At 42.3% G+C, this 21,743-nt stretch overlaps 1 protein-coding gene across 2 annotated transcripts in view; it reads left to right on the top strand.

Moving 5' to 3' along the window:
* LOC309802679 (uncharacterized protein) overlaps positions 1-20,569 on the top strand; it is a 52,012-nt gene extending 31,443 nt beyond the window's left edge. The window contains exons 4-6 of one of the 2 annotated variants that reach the window (XR_014293854.1): positions 13,881-14,136; positions 15,076-15,179; positions 16,599-17,137. The gene's annotated coding sequence lies outside the window, so the exon portion shown is untranslated. Of the gene's footprint in view, positions 1-13,880; positions 14,137-15,075; positions 15,180-16,598; positions 17,138-19,337 lie in introns of those variants that run through there. The other variant, XR_014293853.1, reaches the window with a different exon arrangement.
* The last annotated feature ends 1,174 nt before the right edge of the window (positions 20,570-21,743 follow it).

Genomic DNA, 21,743 nt, shown 5'->3' with positions numbered 1-21,743 from the left:
TTAGTTTTATTGATCTTTGTTATTCTTTTCTTCATTTCTATTTCATTTATTTCTGCTCTGATCCTTATGATTTCTTTCCTTCAACTAACTTTGGGTTTTCTTTCTCTAGTTGCTTTAGGTGTAAACTTAGCTTGTTTATTTGAGATTTTACTTGTTTCTTGATGTGAGATTGAATTGCTATAAACTTCCCTCTTAGAACTGCTTTTATGTGTCCCATAGGTTTTGGCTCATCATGTTTTCATTGTCATTTGTTTCTATGTATTTTTTTATTTCCTCTTTGATTTCTTCAGTGATCTCTTGGTTATTTAGCAGTGCACTGTTTAGCTTCCATGTATTTGTGTTTTTTACAGTTTTTTTTCCCCCTGTAATTGATTTCCAATCTCATAGCATTGTGGTCAGAAAAGATGCTTGATACAATGTCAATTTTCTTAAATTTTCCAATGCTTGATTTGTGACCTAAGGTGTGATCTATCCTGGAGAAGTTCCCTGTACACTTGAGAAGAAAGTGTATTCTGCCGCTTTCGGGTGGAATGTCCTGTAAATGTCAGTTAAATCTAACTGGTTTATTGGGTCATTTAAAGCTTGTGTTTCCTTATTTATTTTCTTTCTGGATGATCTGTCCATTAGTGTAAATGGGGTGTTAAAGTCCCCCACTATAATTGTGTTATTGTTGATTTCCCATTTTATGGCTGTTAGCCTTTGCCTTATATATTGAGGTGCTCCTATGTGGGGTGCCTAAATATTTATAACTGTTATATTTTCTTCTTGCATTGATTCCCTGATCATTATATAATGTCCTTCTTTATCTCTTGTAACAATCTTTATTTCAAGGTCTATTTTATCTGAAACGTGTATTGCTACTTCAGCTTTCTTGTGATTTACATTTGTATAGAATAACTTTTTCCAACCCTTCACTTTCAGTCTGTTTGTGTCCCTAGGTCTGAAGTGGGTCTCTTGTAGACAGCATATATAAGGGTCTTGTTTTTGTATCCATTCAACCAGTCTGTGTCTTTTGGTTGGAGCATTTAATCCATTTACATTCAAGGTAATTATCAACATGTATGTTCCTATTACCATTTTCTTAATTGTTTGGGCTTGTTTTCGTTGGTCTTTTTCTTATCTTGTGTTTCCTGCCTAGAGAAGTTCCTTTAGCATTTGTTGTAAAGCTGGTTTGGTGGTGCTGAATTCTCTTAGCCTTTGCTTGTCTGTAAAGGTTTTAATTTCTCCATCAAATCTGAATGAGATCCTTGCTGGATAGAGTAATCTTGGTTGTCGGTTTTTCCCTTTCATCACTTTAAATATGTCCTGCCAGTCCCTTCTAGCTTGCAGAGTTTCTGTTGAAAAATCAGCTGATAACCTTATGGGGATTCCCTAGTATGTTATTTGCTGCTTTTCCTTTGCTGCTTTTAACATTTTTCTTTGAATTTAATTTTTGTTGGTTTGATTAATATGTGTCTTGGCATGTTTCTCCTAGGGTTTATCCTGTATGGGACTCTCTGCGCTTCCTGGACTTGGGTGGCTATTTCCATTCCCATGTTAGGGAACTTTGAAATATAACCTTTTCAAATATTTTCTCAGACCCTTTCTCTTTCTTTTCTTCTTCTGAGACCCCTATAATTCGAATGTTGGTGCATTTCATGTTGTCCCAGAGGTCTCTGAGACTGTCCTCAATTCTTTTCATCCTTTTTTCTTTATTCTGTTCCACAGCAGTTATTTCCACCATTCTAACTTCCAGCTCACTTATTTGTTCTTCTGCCTCAGTTATTCTGCTATTGATTCCTTCTAGGGTATTTTTCATTTTAGTTATTGTGTTGTTCATCACTGTTTGCTCTTTAGTTCTCTTCTAGGTCTTTGTTAAACATTTTTTATATTTTCACGATCCCTACCTCCATTCTATTTCTGAAAGTTTGTATCATCTTTACTATCATTACTCTGAATTCTTTTTCAGGTAGGTTGCTTATTTCCTCTTCATTTATTTGATCTTGTAGGTTTTTACCTTGCTCTGTCATCTGTAACAGTTTTTTTGATCATCTCATTTTTTTTTTTTGATGGGTGAGGCTGTGTTCCTGTCTTCCTGATTGTTTGCCCTGAGGCTTCCAGCACTGGAGTTTGCAGGCAGTTGGATAGAGCCGAGTCTTGGTGCTGAGATGAGGATCTCTGGGAGACCTCACTCTGATGAATATTCCCTGTGGTCTGAGTTTCTCTGTTAGTCCAGTGGTTTGGACTTGGCACTCCCATCACATGAGCCAGACCTGACCCCCGGCCTGGGAACCAAGATCCCGCGAGCCACATGGCACGCCAAAAGAAAAACAAAAGGAACAGTACAATAACAAAGAATAATAAAATTAGAAAACTTAAAAATTCATTAGAAAAATAAAAATATAAGTGAAACAACAGCAAAAAGGTAAAACAGAATCACAACAGCCAAAAAAAAAAAAAAAAAGGGCAGGGGGGACAAACCAAAAGGAGCAGAACAATAACAAAGAATAAAAAATAAAATAAAATTAGAAAAATTAAAAATTTATTAGAAAAAATTAAAATATAAATGAAACAACAATAACAATGAGGTAAAACAGAACCACCACCTCAAAAAAAGAAAAAAATAGTAAAAAAAAGGGCCAGAAAAGTCCCTGGCTGTGGGAGGTGGGGCTGAGGTGGCGGTGCGGTTTAGGGTGGGGGCGAGGCCTAGGCTCAGTACCCACACAGCCTGGAAAAGGCAACATGGCTGGAGAGTGTCTCAGAGTGTGCAGTGCAGAGGTAAGGCCCTAGGCGGGGGTGCAGAGGTAGGGCTTAGGTCCAGCGCAGGTGGAGGGTCACTCGGAGGGCAGAGAATCTGGCCCAGGACCTCAGCAGGCTCTCGGGGGCCCGAGTGGGCAGGGGAAATGCTGGCCTAGTTCCCTTCTGATCCTCCAGTCCCCCAAGGGTTTCTCCCCATCCCTACTGATCCCCTCACTGTGGGTGGGCCCCTCCTGAGCAAGGGAGTAGCTTCCTCTGCTGCTCTTCTTACCTGCAAAACAAAGCAGGTTAAGTTGCAGATCCCCAATCTCCTTGTCAGAGTGTGGTTGTGACAGTGGAACAGTCACATTGCCGAATTCCACAGTTTCAGTGGGGAATATCCCTGCCTCGCTGACTTATATAGGGCTTTAAGGTCACGTGATCTCCTTGAGTCTTTCTCACCCAAGGAATTTGATCTCACCTTTTTTCACACCTTACATCAAAGGGTGTGACTGCAAGCTGTGCCGTAGTGTTTTCATGCGTTTTAGGCTTATCTGGACATTTGTGTCTATTTTTAGCAGTATATTTATTTTTGGAAAGAACAACTAATTTATTTTTTTTTTAGGATGCCTATGTTTTCCTAAATTCCACAACGCTTATCATGGTAAAATATAGAGAACATAATATTTACTATTTAAATATCACTTGGAGTGTATTTCCTAGGGCCTCCCTTATCTTCGTATATTAGTGCAAACAGCAACATCACCGAGGTACTAAGCTCTAACGGCCACACATACTCTCCATAGAGAAGAGAAAATGAAATAGAATTTTTATTCAGTAAAATGGCAATCATACAAACATGGGGTGCCTTCATTTAATACTTTCATACAGGCATTTGAACATCAAAGCAAGTGTGCCTACTTTTAAAAAATAGCCTTTCCCATATGACAAAAGATGAGTCTACCTTTGTTTACAGGTTTACCTGGGGAATCTTTTCTGATCCAGTAGACTGGTAGCTTCATAGCTGGGTATTTGAACTCTTTTCTTTTAGCTTTTATCTTGGTGTGGGGTTGCATTTTCTTTATCATACGGTCAAATGAAGAGGTTTCAGGTAGGAAGGAACGAATAATGATTTGGCCTATTCAAGCCTATAGAAAGATAGCTACCACTTTGCTTCACAGCACTTGCATTGGGATTTTATGAATCCCAGTGGTTATGTCCATGTGATTGCATGGCCATCTTCATGAAATATATGGCATGCAGAATGATTTATCAGTCTGTTTCAGAATTTCTTATAAAGGATCTCTCAATTGCAATCTGGCATGCTAACCCAAACTCAACTCAAGAAATGCCATGAGTGGAGTACAGAATTAAAAATTTTACTATTTCTAGAGGAAAAGACAGGCTATACAATGCTTCATATCATTCCTAATCCGTGGACCACTGGGTCATGAAGAATGGATAATGCCTAAACAAAATGTGCAATTTCCCCCCTTAAGACCTCAGATGTTATTTATCATTTCTATTCCCCATTCTTTGGGAGGCAGAGACTCATCTCTGAGCTAAGTTTCTTGCATTTCATAGGACCATGACCTTGGCAGAAAAATGGGGGGAGATGGGGAGAGAAATTGCTTTAAAATAACACATTGTAAAATATCCATCTAATATCAGTCATCTTTGTATGAATATATGTATGTAAGTATGAATGTCTCTATCTATCTTTGTATCTATACATCTCTCTATTGACCTACCAAATTTCTTTTTCTCATTCCCTACAATTCATGGGTTCTATTTCACTCCCCTTTAGAAACCATATAAGTTACAAATAAATTTGTGATTCATTCAAATGGTGCCCCATCATTTTTCATAGTTTCTAAATATCTTGAAATTTCATTTTCCAGTATCTTTGTTCATTGGGCTGTTTGAAATATCATTTCAAAAATAGGTTAGCCAGTAAAGCAACCATACTCCAATAAAAATTAATTTAAAAAATAGGTTAACCAATTTTTTCTTACTCTGTCTGGGAATTTTCTATCAAGTATGAAGACAGAGTTTCCTGACTTGCCCTGGGTAGATTAAACAAACAAACAAACAAACAAAAAATACCTTGCCTTAACTGACATCACTTGATTTCACTGAGCCTCACACATCAATGCTGAATTACTAAAACGTAACATTCATGTGTCCTGGGACCATGCTCCCTGTGTTGGCAGGTCAAAGTTCTTGCACCCATGCCTTCATTCCAATCTCAAATGGCTTCTCTAACAGACGCCTATTCTTTACTTCAGTGAAGCTTAGAAGATTCTGGAAAGTAGAGTCAGTGCCTACTCAAACCCTATGCAATGATAGAAGGAAAGAATAGAGCTATTTGGTTTTTTGTTTGTTTGTTTGTTTACATCTTTATTGGAGTATAATTGCTTTACAATGGTGTGTTAGTTTCTGCTTTATAGCAAAGTGAATCAGTTATACATATACATATGTTCCCATATCTCTTCCCTCTTGCATCTCCCCCCCTCCCACCCCTTCAGGTGGTCACAAAGCACCCAGCTGATCTCCCTGTGCTATGCGGCTGCTTCCCACTAGCTATCTATTTTACGTTTGGTAGTGTATATATGTCCATGCCACTCTCTCACTTTGTCCCAGCTTACCCTTCCCCCTCCTCATATCCTCAGGTCCATTCCCTAGTAGGTCTGTGTCTTTATTCCTGTCTTACCCCTAGGTACTTCATGACATTTTTTTTCTTAAATTCCATATATATGTGTTAGCATACGGTATTTGTCTTTCTCTTTCTGACCTACTTCACTCTGTATGACAGACTCTAGGTCCATCCACCTCATTACAAATAGCTCAATTTCATTCCTTTTTATGGCTGAGTAATATTCCATTGTATATATGTACCACATCTTCTTTATCCATTCGTCTGTTAATGGGCATTTAGGTTGTTTCCATCTCCTGGCTGTTGTAAATAGAGCTGCAATGAACATCTTGGTACATGACTCCTTTTGAATTATGGTTTTCTCAGGGTATATGCCCAGTAGTGGGATTGCTGGGTCATATGGTAGTTCTATTTGTAGTTTTTTAAGGAACCTCCATACCGTTCTCCATAGTGGCTGTACCAATTCACATTCCCACCAGCAGTGCAAGAGTGTTCCCTTTTCTCCACACCCTCTCCAGCATTGATTGTTTCTAGATTTCTTGATGATGGCCATTCTGACTGGTGTGAGATGATATCTCATTGTAGTTTTGATTTGCATTTCTCTAATGATTAATGATGTTGAGCATTCTTTCATGTGTTTGTTGGCAGTCTGTATATCTTCTTTGGAGAAATGCCTATTTAAGTCTTCTGCCCATTTTTGGATTGGGTTGTTTGTTTTTTTGCTATTGAGCTGCATGAACTGTTTATAAATTTTGGAGATTAATCCTTTGTCAGTTGCTTCATTTGCAAATATTTTCTCCCATTCTGAGGGTTGTCTTTTGGTCTTGTTTATGGTTTCCTTTGCTGTGCAAAAGCTTTGAAGTTTCATTAGGTCCCATTTGTTTATCTGTGTTTTTATTTCCATTTCTCTAGGAGGTGGGTCCAAAAGGATCTTGCTGTGATTTATGTCATAGAGTGTTCTACCTATGTTTTCCTCTAAGAGTTTGATAGTTTCTGGCCTTACATTTAAGTCTTTAATCCATTTTGAGCTTATTTTTGTGTATGGTGTTAGGGAATGATCTAATCTCAAACTTTTACATGTCCCTGTCCAGTTTTCCCAGCACCACTTATTGAAGAGGCTGTCCTTTCTCCACTGTACATTCCTGCCTCCTTTATCAAAGATAAGTTGGCCATATGTGCGTGGGTTTATCTCTGGGCTTTCTATCCTGATCCACTGATCTATCTTTCTGTTTTTATGCCTGTACCACACTGTCTTAATTACTGTAGCTTTGTAGTATAGTCTGAAGTCAGGGAGCCTGATTCCTCCAGCTCCATTTTTCGTTCTCAAGATTGCTTTGGCTATTCGGGGTCTTTTGTGTTTCCAAACAAATTTTGAAATTTTTTGTTCTAGTTCTGTGAAAAATGCCAGTGGTAGTTTGATAGGGATTGCATTGAATCTGTAGATTGCTTTGGGTAGTAGAGTCATTTTCACAATATTGATTCTTCCAATCCAGGAGCATGGTATATCTCTCCATCTATTTGTATCGTCTTTAATTTCTTTCATCAGTGTCTTATAATTTTCTGCATACAGGTCTTTTGTCTCCTTAGGTAGGTTTATTCCTAGATATTTTATTCTTTTTGTTGCAATGGTAAATGGGAGTGTTTTCCTGATTTCACTTTCAGATTTTTCATCATTAGTGTACAGGAATGCCAGAGATTTCTGTACATTAATTTTGTATCCTGCTACTTTACCAAATTCATTGATTAGCTCTAGTAGTTTTCTGGTAGCATCTTTAGGATTCTCTATGTATAGTATCATGTCATCTGCAAACAGTGACAGCTTTACTTCTTCTTTTCCAATTTGGATTCCTTTTATTTCCTTTTCTTCTCTGATTGCTGTGGCTAAAACTTCCAAAACTAGGTTGAATAAGAGTGGTGAGAGTGGGCAGCCTTGTCTTGTTCCTGATCTTAGTGGAAATGGTTTCAGTTTTTCACCATTGAGGACAATGTTGGCTGTGGGTTTGTCATATATGGCCTTTATTATGTTGAGGAAAGTTCCCTCTATGCCTACTTTCTGCAGGGTTTTTTATCATAAATGGGTGTTGAATTTTGTCGAAAGCTTCCTCTGCATCTATTGAGATGATCATATGGTTTTTCTCCTTCAACTTGTTAATATGGTGTATCACATTGATTGATTTGCGTATATTGAAGAATCTTTGCATTCCTGGAATAAACCCCACTTGATCATGCTGTATGATCCTTTTAATGTGCTGTTGGATTCTGTTTGCTAGTATTTTGTTGAGGATTTTTTGCATCTATGTTCATCAGTGATATTGGCCTGTAGTTTTCTTTCTTTGTGACATCCTTGTCTGGTTTTGGTATCAGGGTGATGGTGGCCTCGTAGAGTTTGAGAGTGTTCCTCCCTCTGCTATATTTTGGAAGAGTTTGAGAAGGATAAGTGTTAGCTCTTCTCTAAATGTTTGATAGAATTTGCCTGTGAAGCCATCTGGTCCTGGGCTTTTGTTTGTTGGAAGATTTTTAATTACAGTTTTAATTTCAGTGCTTGTGATTGGTCTGTTCATATTTTCTATTTCTTCCTGATTCAGTCTTGGCAGGTTGTGCATTTCTAAGAATTTGTCCATTTCTTCCAGGTTGTCCATTTTATTGGCTGGAGTGGCTTGTAGTAATCTCTCATGATCCTTTGCATTTCTGCAGTGTCAGTTGTAACTTCTCCTTTTTCATTTCTAATTCTACTGATTTGAGTCTTCTCCCTTTTTTTCTTGATGAGTCTGGCTAATGGTTTATCAATTTTGTTTATCTTGTCAAAGAACCAGCTTTTAGTTTTATTGATCTTTGCTATCATTTCCTTCATTTCTTTTTCACTTATTTCTGATCTGATTTTTATGATTTCTTTCCTTCTGCTAACTTTGGGGTTTTTTTGTTCTTCTTTCTCTAATTGCTTTAGGTGCAAGGTTAGGTTGTTTATTCGAGATGTTTTCTGTTTCTTAAGGTAGGATTGTATTGCTATAAACTTCCCTCTTAGAACTGCATTTGCTGCATCCCATAGGTTTTGGGTCATCGTGTCTCCATTGACATTTGTTTCTAGGTATTTTTTGATTTCCTCTTTGATTTCTTCAGTGATCACTTTGTTATTAAGTAGTGTATTGTTTAGCCTCCATGTGTTTGTATTTTTTACAGATCTTCTCCTGTAATGGATATTTTCTCTCATAGCACTGTGGTCGGAAAAGATACTTGATACCATTTCAATTTTCTTAAATTTACCAAGGCTTGATTTGTGACCCAAGATATGATCTATCCTGGAGAATGTTTCACGTGCACTTGAGAAAAATATGTATTCTGTTGCTTTTGGACAGAATGTCCTATAAATATAAATTAAGTCCATCTTGTTTAATGTATCATTTAAAGCTTGTGTTTCCTTATTTATTTTCATTTTGGATGATCTGTCCATTGGTGAAAGTGGGGTGTTAACGTCCCCTACTATGAATGTGTTACTGTCGATTTCCCCTTTTATGGCTGTTAGTATTTGCGTTATGTATTGAGGTGCTCCTGTGTTGGGTGCATAAATATTTACAATTGTTATATCTTCTTCTTGGATCGATCCCTTGATCATTATGTACTGTCCTCTTTGTCTCTTCTAATAGTCTTTATTTTGAAGTCTATTTTGTCTGATATGAGAATTGCTACTCCAGCTTTCTTTTGGTTACCATTTGCATGGAATGTTTTTCCATCCCCTCACTTTCAGTTTGTATGTGTCTCTAGGTCTGAAGTGGGTCTCTTGTAGACAGCATATATATGGGTCCTGTTTTTGTATCCATTCAGCCAATCTGTGTCTTTTGGTGGGAGCATTTAGTCCATTTACAGTTAAGGTAATTATTGATATGTATGTTCCTATTCCCATTTTCTTAATTGTTTTGGGTTCTTTATTGTAGGTCTTCTCCTTCTCTTGTGTTTCTTGCCTAGAGAAGTTCCTTTAGCATTTGTTGTAAAGCTGGTTTGGTGGTGCTGAACTCTCTCAGCTTTTGCTTGTCTGTAAAGGTTTTAATTTCTCCATCAAATCTGAATGAGATCCTTGCTGGGGAGAGTAATCTTGGTTGCAGGTTTTTCTCCTTCATCACTTTAAATATGTCCTGCCAGTCCCTTCTAGCTTGCAGAGTTTCTGCTGAAAGATCAGCTGTTAACCTTATGGGGATTCCCTTGTGTGTTATTTGTTGTTTTTCCCTTGCTGCTTTTAATATGTTTTCTTTGTATTTAATTTTTGACAGTTTGATTAATATGTGTCTTGGCGTGTTTCTCCTTGGATTTATCCTGTATGGGACTCTCTGTGCTTCCTGGACTTGATTAACTATTTCCTTTCCCATATTAGGGAAGTTTTCAACTATAATCTCTTCAAGTATTTTCTCAGTCCCTTTCTTTTTCTCTTCTTCTTCTAGAACCCCTATAATTTGAATGTTGGTGTGTTTTATGTTGTCCCAGAGGTCTCTGAGACTGTCCTCAGTTCTCTTCATTCTTTTTTCTTTATTCTGCTCTGCAGTAGTTATTTCCACTATTTTATCTTTCACATCACTTATCAGTTCTTCTGCCTCAGTTATTCTGCTATTGATCCCATCTAGAGTATTTTTAATTTCATTTATTGTGTTGTTCATCATTGCTTGTTTCATCTTTAGTTCTTCTAGGTCCTTGTTAAATGTTTCTTGCATTTTCTCTATTCTATTTCCAAGATTTTGGATCATCTTTACTATCATTATTCTGAATTCTTTTCCAGGTAGACTGCCTATTTCCTCTTCATTTGTTAGGTCTGGTGGGTTTTTATCTTGCTCCTTCATCTGCTGTTTCTCTGTCTTCTCATTTTGCTTATCTTACTGTGTTTGGGGTCTCCTTTTTGCAGGCTGCAGGTTTGTAGTTCCTGTTGTTTTTGGTGTATGTCCCCAGTGGCTAAAGTTGGTTCAGTGGGTTGTGTAGGCTTCCTGGTGGAGGGGACTAGTGCCTGTGTTCTGGTGGATGCGGCTGGATCTTGTCTTCCTGGTGGGCAGGTCCACGTCTGGTGGTGTGTTTTGGGGTGTCTGTGGACTTATGATTTTAGGCAGCCTCTCTGCTAATGGGTGGCATTGTGTTCCTGTCTTGCTAGTTGTTTGGCATAGGGTGTCCAGCACTGTAGCTTGCTGGTCGTTGAGTGAAGCAGGGTGCTGGTGTTGAGGTGGAGACCTCTGGGAGATTTTCGCCATTTGATATTATGTGGAGCTGGGAGGTCTCTTGTGGACCAGTGTCCTGAAGTTGGCTCTCCCACCTCAGAGGCACAGCACTGACTCCTGGCTGCAGCACCAAGATCCTTTCATCCACACGGCTCAGAATAAAAGGGAGAAAAAAGGGGCTTCCCTGGTGGCACAGTGGTTGAGAGTCCGCCTGCCAATGCAGGGGGCGTGGGTTCGTGCCCCGGTCCAGGAAGATCCCACATGCCGTGGAGCGGCTGGGCCCGTGAGCCGTGGCTGCTGAACCTGCACGTCCGGAGCCTGTGCTCCGCAACGGGAGAGGCCACAACAGTGAGAGGCATGCGTAACGCAAAAAAAAAAAAAGAGAAAAAGTAGAAAGAAAGAAGGAAAGAAAGAAAGGAGGGAGGGAGGAAATGAAAGAAAGGAAGGAAGGGAGGAAGGGAAAAACAGGAAAGAAAGAAAAAGGAAGGAAGGAAAGAGGATAAAATAAAATAAAGTTATTAAAATAAAAAATAATTATTAAGAAAAAAAATTTTATTTAAAAAAAAAAAAAGACGGACGGATAGAACCCTAGGACAAATGGGGAAAGCAAAGCTATACAAAATCTCACACAGAAGCATACACATACAAACTTACAAAAAGAGGAAAAGGGGAAAAAATAATATATCTTGCTCTCCAAATCCACCTCCTCAATTTGTGATGATTCGTTGCCTATTCATGTATTCCACAGATGCAGGGTACATCAAGTTGATTGTGGAGCTTTAATCTGCTGTTTCTGAGGCTCCTGGGAGAGATTTCCCTTTCTCTTCTTTGTTCACACAGCTCCCAGGGCTCAGCTTTGGATTTGGCCCTGCCTCTGCGTGTAGGTCGCCGGAGGGCGTCTGTTCTTCGCTCAGACAGGACGGGGTTAAAGGAGCAGCTGCCTCGGGGACTCTGGCTCACTCAGGCCGGGGGGAGGGAGGGGTGTGGATGCGGGGCGAGCCTGCGGCGGCAAAGGCTGATGGGACGATGCACCAGCCTGAGGCGTGCCGTGCGTTTTCCCTGGGAAGTTGTCCCTGGATCCCGGGACCCTGGCAGTGGCGGGCTGCAAAGGCTCCCCGGAAGGGAGGTGTGGATAGTGACCTGTGCTCGCACACAGGCTTCTTGGTGGCGGCAGCAGCAGCCTTAGCATCTCATGCCCGTCTCTGGGGTCCGCGCTGCTAGCTGCAGGTCGCGCTCGTCTCTGCAGCTCCTTTAAGCAGCGCTCTTAATCCCCTCTCCTCGCGCACCAGGAAACAAAGAGGGAAGAAAAAGTCTCTTGCCTCTTCGGGAGGTCCAGACTCCTCCCCGGACTCCCTTCCGGCTAGCCGTGGTGCACTAACCCCCTGTAGGCAGTGTTCACGCCAACCCCAGTCCTCTCCCTGCGCTCCAAGCGAAGCCTGAGCCTCAGCTCCCAGCCCCCACCCACCCCGGTGGGTGAGCAGACAAGCCTCTCGGGCTGGTGAGTGCTGGTCGGCACCGATCCTCTGTGCGGGAATCCCTCCACTTTGCCCTCCGCACCCCTGTTGCTGCGCTCTCCTCCGCGGCTCCGGTTTCCCCCCTCCGCCACCCGCAGTCTCCGCCTAGGAAGGGGCTTCCTAGTGTGTGGAAACCTTTCCTCCTTCACAGCTCCCTCCCACTGGTGCAGGTCCCGTCCCTATCCTTTTGTCTCTGTTTATTCTTTTTTCTTTTGCCCTACCCAGGTACGTGGGGACTTTGCCTTTTGGGAGGTCTGAGGTCTTCTGCCAGTGTTCAGTAGGTGTTCTGTAGGAGTTGTTCCACATGTAGTTATATTTCTGGTGTATCTGTGGGGAGGAAGGTGATCTCCGCGTTTTACTCTTCCACCATCTTCCTGCCTCTCTTCGCCATTTGGGTGTTGTCAGAGTCCATCATTCAGTAAAAGGGCCAGATTTGGTCAGAAGACAGGGAGGAGAAGGCATAAACAGTGACGTAGGTCACTGGAGACAGGTTCATATCCACAGTTGTAGCAGGCTCTGGGTGTAGCACGAAGGGGAGCCTCTTTATTCCCTACATATTTAAAAGACCTTTTGGTTTCCTCCAACCACAGTGCTTTTTCTGTCCTGGAGTACAGAGTTCTGCAGAAGGAAGACGTACTCCCCAAACAGGTGTTCTCTAGGATGGAGGGAGCAGCCATTGGCTCCTCCCAGTAAGTTCCCTCTATAAAGCTACATAGTATTCCTTGGTCCTAGTCAGACTGTGTCCTATGTTAGAGAAAGGAGATGACATGGGACTTGGGGATATCCTGGCACACCACCTCCAGTGGTTCTCAAACATTGCCGCCTAATCCACTCATCTGGAGAGCAGCTGAAATCCCAATACCCGAGCCTCAAAACAGACAACCAAAACGTGGGATCCTTTGAAGTAAGATTGAGGCATATGTAGCTATTAAAATTCACCTTCAGAGTGGCATGTGGGCCTCAGTGAGAACAAGTCAGCTTACAGTGCTTATCACATTCTCCATGCCTGATATTGACAAGGGCACACTGTGTGTGCATACATTGTGGCCAGTGCGTGGTCTTGGGGGCAGGGGTGCCTGAGCGTCTGTGTTTCTGAACAGCCTCAGTCCTTCCAAGCTCCTCTGTCCTCCCAGTTCCATAAGCTTTGAAGATGAAAAATAAAAACCGTGTATGCCGTGACTTGTCTTGCCTAGAATTTTATTGGTATTGAAAGAAAAATTTTAAACAAAGCTTTAGAATAATGTTTACTAAGAAAATAATAATAATAATAATAATGAACAAAGCCACGGGAGCAGTCCCCTGTATGATTTACATGGAAAGAAGTCCACAGAATCCACAAATCTCATCTTAACTCAGGGCCCTGCTGTCATTCTGTAAAGCAGAGTTAGGCCCTTTAGCCAGCTGCAATATTTTCAGACATTTACCACCAATTCCAGATTCTCACCACAGCTTTCTATTTACACCGCAGTTAACACTTTCTCGTGGAATTGTCTCAAAGTTGTCTACAAAGGATTGAGTTTGCAAAAGAACTGACATTCCAGTTTGATAAGCACCATTTCCATGTTGACTCTAATTCCATCAGGAGAAAATGCCGTGCTTTCCACATGTGTGTCCCTAAGCAAAACCTGGGTTTCCACTATTGTTTCACCCACCCACACCCCAGAGGTGAAGAATCACTGATTCCCCAGGGATAGGCCACTCCTTGGGACTTACCCTCCTCTGTTCCACAGTCACCTCCAGGGTACCTGGGGCTGAAGGACATGTCTTAGTGTTCATTGGTGTCTCCCTCTCTCTCACTCTCTTCAGAGGAAGAAGAAATCTGAAGGTCATCATAGAGGACACTCCAGGGGCCTGGGGCACAGTGCTCCTCAGACTTCTTGCCCCTGGGTGGGCTCTGAGCAGGAGGGGTTGGCTTCTCAGCAGGAGACAAAGAGGGAGATGTCATGTATGTGCAGCTCCACCAGGCTTTGCCTACTCTCCTGAAGCGCATCCTGAGAGGCTGGCCTGGAACATGTTTGATGGGTGGAGGCTGGACTCTGGTGTAGGCCTGGAGAGTATTCAGGTAAGATGTGTTTCGTGGAGGCTGGAGGTTAATGCTTTGCACCTGGGCAGGTGTCTTCCTGGTCACTTGGGGTGCCACGGTTGGCCCAGGTCTGGTGGTACTGGGTGGAGGCTGCAGATTCTGGAAAACCCGCAGATCTGGTCTCAGGGTGCTCTTCTTGGGAAATTGGATGGCACTCAGTCTGAGTTTCTTTGTTGGGTTCAGACAAGCCAGGGTGGAGATCTGAGCAGATCTCTTGCCTGGTGCCTGGATGCTGCTTATGGAGTCCTGGACCAAACTTCTCTTGATGGGATGCCCTGAGGGCCAGGTGGATTTCAGGTCATCATTCCCGATCAGTGAGCTAATCGGGCGATCCATTTCCAGGACAGATTTCCTCTTGGATGCCTGGATGAGCATTGACCGTTGTGGAGGCTGTAGGAGAGCACCAAAAAGAGAAAGACAATATATTAGAATTTCCTCATTGTCCCGTAAAAATTAAAATTAACCAAACAACATCTCTTATATTAAATTTCAGAGTAAAAGATAGACAAGGAGTCAACTTTAATGAGTTACTCAGCCTCTGGGGTGGTCACCAAAAACCAAGCAGCCATATCCTGTTGATACATTTTAAACATCAGCTTGAAAAAGAGGAAGATTGTAATCAGTGTCTGTTCAACTAATGGAGACAAGGTTTTTTTTTTTTTTTTTTTTTTTTTTTTTGCTGTACGCGGGCCTCTCACTGTTGTGGCCTCTCCTGTTGCGGAGCACAGGCTCCGGACGCACAGGCCCAGCGGCCATGGCTCACGGGCCCAGCCGCTCCGCGGCATATGGGATCCTCCTAGACCGGGGCACGAACCCGTATCCCCTGCATCGGCAGGCAGACTCTCAACCACTGCGCCACCAGGGAGGCCCTGGAGACAAGGTTTTTATACACTCTTCTTGGGACTGTACACCGCTTAGTGTCTTGCAGGCCCTGTGATGGGGAAATGAGTTTTGATGGCCAATTTTGGAGGATGCCTCGCAATTGAATACTGGCTCTTCTAACTTCAAGGATTCAGCTTATGGCACGGTATGGCTAAAATGACTTTCATTTCCCCTGCCAACATACTCTATTCTTCCCAGAGAGGCAAGGAAGAATGCAAAATGAAAGAAATGGAGGAAAATGGCATCTGAAAGGTCCACTAAATGACCCCATTGGTCAGAAGGGAATGGGAACAATTTCCTCACACAAAAGGGGATGGGGAGACCAATCAGGGTTACCCAGGAGGGAAAGAGTGTAGGAACCAGGAGGGACTCACCCTCACAGAGTTGCAGGATTCTGTCACTTCCTTTCATTGCTGCTGGTGTTCCCCTTGGGGTCTCCTGGGAAATCTCCACCCCTCCCCTCCCCCAGCTACCCCTCAGGGGCACTGGTCCCCCCCCCTGCCCTCAGGACCCATGTGACCAGAGGGGGCCTAGGAAGGCAGAGGATAAAGCCCAGGACCTCAGCAGGCTCCCCAGGGCCCAAGTGGGTGGGGAACATGCTAGCTGCTTTCCCTTTCATTCCTCCAATCTCCTGAGGGTCTCTCCCTGTCTCCGTTGCTCCCCTCACTGTGGGTGGGCCCCTCCAGGTATGGGTACCCCTCCCCTCCCCCAACTTCCCTTCATGAGTGCTGGTCCCATCCTGCCTCCACTTCTCCTTTCCCCTCCCTCCCCCACTTGTCCTACCTGGTCACTCCGGGGTTCCTCCCATCCCATTAGGTGTCTGTGGTTCCCCACCAGTGCTTGGTAGGTGCCCTAATTGTTGGGAGACATGAACTCTGTGTCCTCCTACCCTGCCATCTTGACTCTGCTCCTATATCACATTGTTTTGATTCCTGTAGCTTTGTAGTAGTATCTGAAGTCTGGAAGGGTTTATGGTTCCTGCTTTGTTCTTTTTCCTCAGGTTGCTTTGTCAGCTCTCGGTCTTTTATGGTTCTGTTTAAATTTTAGGATTATTTGTTCTTGTTCTGTAAAAAATGTCACAGATAATTTGATAGGGATCACATTATGTCTGTAGGTTGCTTTGGGTATTATGGCCATTTTAACAATATTAATTCTTCCAATCCAAGAGCATGGAATATCCCTTTCTTTGAATCATCTTCAATTTCCTTTATTAATATTTTGTATTTCTCAGCATATAAGTCTTTCACCTACTTGGTGAGGTTTACTCCTAAGTATTTTTTTTTTGATGTGATTTTCAAAGGAATTGTTTTTTTACATTCCTTTTTTGATATTTCATTGTAAATGTAAACAAATGAAACCAATTTCTGTATGTTAATCTTGTATCCTGCTACATTCCTAAATTTGTTTATCAGTTCTGGTAGTTTTTTTATGGAGTCTATAGAGTTTTCTATATATAGTACTATGTCATCTGCATATAATGAAAATTTTACCTTGTCTCTTCCAATCTGGATACCTTTTCTTTTTCTTGTCTTATTGCTGTGGCTGGGACTATGTTGAAGAGAAGTGGTGAGACTGGGCATCCTTGTCTTGTTCCAGATTTTAGTGGTAAGTCTTTCTGCTTTTTACTATTGAGTAGTATATTGGCTGTGGGTTTGTCAGAAATAGCTTTTATTATGTTGGGATATGTTCCCTTTATGCCCACTTTTTTTTTTTTTAAGTTAATTTATTTATTTATTTGGCTGTGTTGGGTCTTCATTTCTGTGCAAGGGCTTTCTCTAGTTGCGGTGAGCAGGTGCTACTCTTCATCGTGGTGCGCGGGCCTCTCACTGTTGCGGCCTCTCTTGTTGCGGAGCGCAGGCTCAGTAGCTGTGGCTCACGGGCCCAGCTGCTCCGCGGCATGTGGGATCTTCCCAGACCAGGGCGTGAACCTGTGTCCTCTGCATTGGCAGGCAGATTCTCAACCACTGCGCCACCAGGGAAGCCCTATGCCCACTTTTGCAAGGGTTTTTATCAAGAATGGATGTTGAATTTTAGGAAATGCTTTTTCTGCATCTCTTTAGATGATCATGTGGATCTTGTCTTTTGTTGTTGTTGTTGATATGGTTTATCACATTGATTTGTGTATGTTGAATCATCCTTTTGACCCTTAGATAAATCCAATGTGGTCATGGTATATGATTTTTTCTGTGTTGATTCAGTTTGCTAATATTTTATTGATAGTTTTTGCATCTATATTCATCAGAGATATTGGCCTGTAATTTTTTTTTTTGGTAGCATCTTTGTCTGGTTTTGGGATCAGAGTGATGGTGGCTTCATAGAATGTCTTTGGGAGTATTCCTTCCTGTTCAACCTTTCGGAAGAGGCTGAAAACAATTGGTATAAGTTCTTTTTTGTATGTTGTTTGGTAGAATTTGCCTGTGAAGCCATCTGGTCCTGGACTTTTGTTGGTAGGGAATTTTTTAATTTACAGATTCTATTTCACTTCCATTGATAGGTCTGTTCAAATTGTCTGTTTCTTCTTGATTCAGTTTTGGTGGGCTCTCTGTTTCTAGAAACTTACCCATTTCTTCTAGGTTGTCCAATTTGTTGCCATAATTGTTCATTGTATTCCTATATATATATATATATATTTTTTTTTAATTGTTATTTCTGCAGTATTGGTTGTAGTTTCTCAGCTTGCCACCAAGACATTTGGTCTGAACCGTGTCCTCAACCACAAGGCACAACTCAAGTGTCTTGAAGTAGACTCAATGCACAGACCATAGCTTGTCAAACATAAACTTGGCCAGGACTCCAAACTCAGGCACTGGGCAAGAGATCTGCCCAGCTCTCCATCCAGACTTGCTAGAAGCTACCCCCGACCGTACTCCCCAAAAAAGTAAGACTCAGGTCCTCTTTATCCTCTGAGGATACTCAGAGACCTGACCTGTTGAGTTGTCCATAGTCTCCATCCTCTTCCCAGTACAACTGGACTTGGACACAGGCACACCAAATGACCATGAGGAAATCTGGCCCAATGCTAATAAGCATTGACCCCCAGCCTCTACTCAACTCACCTCACCTGAGCACAATCCAGGCCTGCATTGTCCTCCAACCCCCACCATCTATGCATGTTCCAGACCAACTCTTCAGAATTGTCTTCATGAGATGGGACACGGGATGGGGGGAGGTTGGGTCTAGGTTCAGAACAACACTTGCATTTCATCTGCCTGAGATGCCTACTCCTAAAAGTCATATGTTTCACATCTTGGAGTAATCTGAGTGATACTGATCCATGTCCAAGTCCATGTTCTCCATGAGGACCTTCTGGTATCTTCTGAGGAGAGTGACTCTCCCCGCCCGCAAGGCAGAGAAGCTTCAGCCTCCAATCTAACATGTCTAGGAGGTGACAATGGGAGTAAGAGAAAGAAGAAAAAAGCAGAATCAGCTGCTCTTGAATCAGTCTCATGAATCAGCACTCCCCCAGCTGTGGTATATGTAAGGATTTCAGAACACCAAATAATATTGAGGGTCTCACAGCCAATTTCATGTAATGTTATAAATTATGTAAACTTAACTTATGTTTTTTAAAATTTTTATTTTATTTATTTTTGGCTGTGTTGGGTCTTCATTGCTGGATGCAGGCTTTCTCTAGTTGGGGTGAGCAGGGGTTACTCTTCATTGCTGTGCATGGGCTTCTCATTGTGGTGGCTTCTCTTGTTGTGGAGCATGGGCTCTAGGTGCACAGGCTTCAGGAGTTGTGGCACGTGGGCTCAGTAGCTGTGGCTCGTGGGCTCTAGAGAGCAGGCTCAGTAGTCGCGGTGCACGGGCTTAGTTGCTCTGCTGCATGTGGTATCTTCCCAGACCAGGGCTGGAACCGATGTCCCCTTCATTGGCAGGCGGATTCTTAACCACTGTGCCACCAGGGAAGCCCTAACTTACGTTTTAAAAGGAGATAACCAAACTGTCATATAAAGTATTTAGTAAATTAGAAAAAGTTTTAATTGTTTGCTAATCCTTTCACAGTATATAAGTCATTATGCTGTACAGCTCCAACTTCTACAGTATTATGTCAATTATATCTCAATAAAACTGAAAGGAAAATATTAGTAAATTAATAAGAAACTGAGTCAACACACTGTAAAATATAGAGCTATGTCAGTAGGAAAATAATTCAAAATTATTTGTATTCATTGTGCAAGTGACTGGAATTTGGGAAACTCTGGATAAAATAGACACCTCTGGGGATGAAAAGGTCTGTACTTTTTTTTTTTTTGCAATACGCGGGCCTCTCACTGTTGTGGCCTCTCCCGTTGCAGAGCACAGGCTCCGGACGCGCAGGCTCAGCGGACATGGATCATGGGCACAGCCTCTCCGTGGCATGTGGGATCTTCCCGGACCAGGGCACGAACCCGTGTCCCCTGCATCGGCAGGCGGACTCCCAACCACTGAGCCACTAGGGAAGCCTGGTCTGTACTTTTTAATCTGAGCCTTTACTGAAACTAGAATTTCTGTCTCTGAGAGAAAGTTGTACTGATAACCATAATGGAGGATATTGTCTTCATTTTACATGTTTTGTTTATTAAATACTACTTGAAATGACATTTGGTTAGTTCATGATAATGAGATCCTCCCAATGTGTTATATTGTACAAAATATCCTCACTTCCAATCATCTCTAGTAAATTTTTTTCCTTGTCACCAAGTTTTATTTACTTGAGTGTAAAACAGGACCTTAGTAGTCTCATTGTAGTCTCTGTCCCTGAATTGTGTTCAGATTTCAGTCTTTTAGGCATAACTCAGGCCTCCTGGTCAGAAAGTGCGTTTTAAAAGTATTTTCATGTGACTCACACGTGTTTTCTTTTTAACGAAGTAGGGCAGGTGACTTATTCTCAATTTGATAGCATTTTGAATAAGCTGGTGATCTTTTTTTTTTTTTTTTTTAAAGGACTGTTGTTATTATTTCCAGTTTTTTTTTTTTTTTAAACCCACATTTGTTTATTTATTTATTTTTGGCTATGTTGGTTCTTCACTTCTGTGCGAGGGCTTTCTCTAGTTGTGGCAAGCGGGGGGTCACTCTTCATCGCGGTGCGCGGGCCTCTCACTATCGAGGCCTCTTTTGTTGCTGGAGCACAGGCTCCAGATGCGCAGGCTCAGTAGCTGTGGCTCACGGGCCCAGTTGTTCCGCGGCATGTGGGATCTTCCCAGACCAGGGCTCAAACCCGTGTCCCCTGCATTAGCAGGCAGACTCCCAACCACTGCGCCACCAGGGAAGCCCAGCTGGTGATCTTTTAAAAGTAAGGATGCCCAGAAATACTAATTTACTGAATGCTTTTAAGTTATGGACATGGGAATTTTTTAATGTTTTCCAAGTAATACTGATGTAAAGCACAGAGAACTCCTGGAGGTGAAGAAAAAGGGTAACAGCTCCCTGATTTCTTCTTGTCTTTTTACAGCATGGGAAGAAACTCTGACCTGGGTCAAGAAAGTGTGGGTGGTTTTATAGAGAGTGGGGTTCTATTAGGAGGGACAAAGGACCTAATCATTTTTCCATGTGAGAATCTATCATGTGGAATTGTCTCTCTCTCTCTCTCTCTCTACGACTTCTTCCCTTAATAAGAATGGGAGACTCCAGGTGGCCTCATGGTTGAGGTTTCAAGACGAGTGAAAAAAGATAAAAGCAAAGTAAAAGAAGCTCACGTTGAGTTACTCACTTTGACTTGAATATACTTCTGTGAGGAGTTACATCAGCATTATAAGTGAATAAGAGGTGTTTCATCATACCCCCCCCTTTAATAACAACTTGGCTTCATTCACAGACCAAAGCGTCTTTGTGGGAGCTGTGGGATCCAGCAAAATATGTCAAGGGGAACAGGAGGAATCTCACCCACCTATGCACAGGGTATTAGGCATAGAGACCTCAGTCCCAGCTCTGGACATTGCAGTCATCTGTTAACTGGCTCCATACCCTCTTGGCTACAGCCTGGGGGGTACCTGGAAAATCCTGTTTTAATCTATCACTTAAGAACAAAAGAGCTTTTGTGGATGTTCAGGTTTCTTGTAGAGAAGAAGTACTGGCATAATGTTGGGGCAAAAAAAAAAAATATGTATGAGTTTGCATGAATTGAACAAAGTAAAAGGAATGGTTTCACTTTACGAACATCAAGCCTCCCCCAAACCTGAACAACTAAAGGCCAAGAGGGCTCTTCCTGGCCCATGATTGATTTCCCCTGCAGGGGCAAGTGAGAGCATGTGAATTAACATGTAGCTGTTCCAACTGTGTGGGATGTTGCCAAAAAGGCCCATTGACTTCTTGCCCCATTCAGAGTGCTGAATTATGAGATGAATGGGGTGGGAAGAGGTAGCAGATAGGATTCTTAGAAGAAATTGATGTGGTGCAGATTCTACCTGCTGTATCACAGACTCTATCAAGAAGCACATCCACGAGTGAATAGGGATGCCTCACCCACGGATCCTCCCAACTGGCCAGTGGGCACCCTCAGTGCTCTGAACATATTATACAAATATCCACACTGTGGCTAGTTTCCCATGGGTGCTCACAACCAAGGCAGTGAGGGAAGGCATTCGCTGACAGCTTGAGAACACACAAAGTAAGCTGGCTCACTTCTGCAGGCCAGAGACCATAAATTTCTGCATTAGCACCACTCTTAGGAGAAGAAAAGGGGCTCTATCAACCCCCAGCCTATTGTGCTGCTAGATAAAAAC

The sequence above is a fragment of the Mesoplodon mirus genome, assembly GCF_964341445.2.
Source record: "Mesoplodon mirus genome assembly, chromosome: 4".
Lineage (NCBI taxonomy): Eukaryota > Metazoa > Chordata > Mammalia > Artiodactyla > Ziphiidae > Mesoplodon > Mesoplodon mirus.
This window is presented reverse-complemented; position numbering and strand designations above follow the sequence as displayed.